At 34.5% G+C, this 841-nt stretch overlaps 1 protein-coding gene across 1 annotated transcript in view; it reads left to right on the forward strand.

Moving 5' to 3' along the window:
- Nucleotides 1–841, forward strand: part of LOC106458689 (potassium voltage-gated channel subfamily H member 8-like) — a 127,738-nt gene that overhangs the window by 111,167 nt on the left and 15,730 nt on the right. The window lies entirely within an intron of this gene.

The following is an 841-nucleotide window of genomic DNA, read 5'->3' on the forward strand; positions in this document are numbered from 1 at the left end:
GACCTTTAACTCTCGGTTCAAAGTTCAAACTATAATATTTTACCTCGTTAATTATCCACGAGGAAGTGAAAAAGTCTATAAGGCGTTTCAATAAGGGTTTAAAATGTTATACAAAATAATTCCGGTGCACGACTTTGTGTGGATTAAAGATAAATAACGATTTTGTTCTGATCTTATCGTTTCTCCAGATAACACTTCAACTAATTACGAACTTTGTAATCAGTTTTTACTGCTCTTCTAAACGAAGAGTTTGACCCTTTTTCAATTATAAAACACAAATATTTGTTTAGAAATATCTTCAAAATAAGATATAATATGTCATTACTTCGTGCATTTTAGGATTTTCATTATTATATATCATAAAACGACTTCCTTTTCTTGCACTTTGTTATACAACCAGTATTACTTCTGCATTAGATCTTACTTGTTTTGGAAGTTTTACCTATGTGTTATATATACACACAGCGTGGTCACAAGTAATTAGACACCACCTTTTCAGAAAAAATGAAAGTTTTCAATCATATTCACATGAATTGATATATTTATTATTTAATTAATATCTAGTAGATCTTCCTTTCGCTTCGTGGAGTTCGTTGATCCTTTGGGGCATCGTGAGAATCATCTCGTCAATTTTAGATTGTAGGATTTTCGCCCACTCTTGCTTCAAAACTTGGAGTAAATCGCTCTTCGAAGTTGGTTGTTTTTGGTTGTTTCTTGACTTGCCGGTCGAGTATGGCCCAGAGGTTTTCGATGGGGGTTCATGTCAGGAGATTGACTCGGCCAGGGCAACTTCCGGATACCATTTTTTCCTGCTACTTTTGGGTGTTTCTAGCAGTGTGAC

Source organism: Limulus polyphemus, unplaced genomic scaffold, assembly GCF_000517525.1.
Source record: "Limulus polyphemus unplaced genomic scaffold, Limulus_polyphemus-2.1.2 Scaffold24, whole genome shotgun sequence".
Classification (NCBI taxonomy): domain Eukaryota; kingdom Metazoa; phylum Arthropoda; class Merostomata; order Xiphosura; family Limulidae; genus Limulus; species Limulus polyphemus.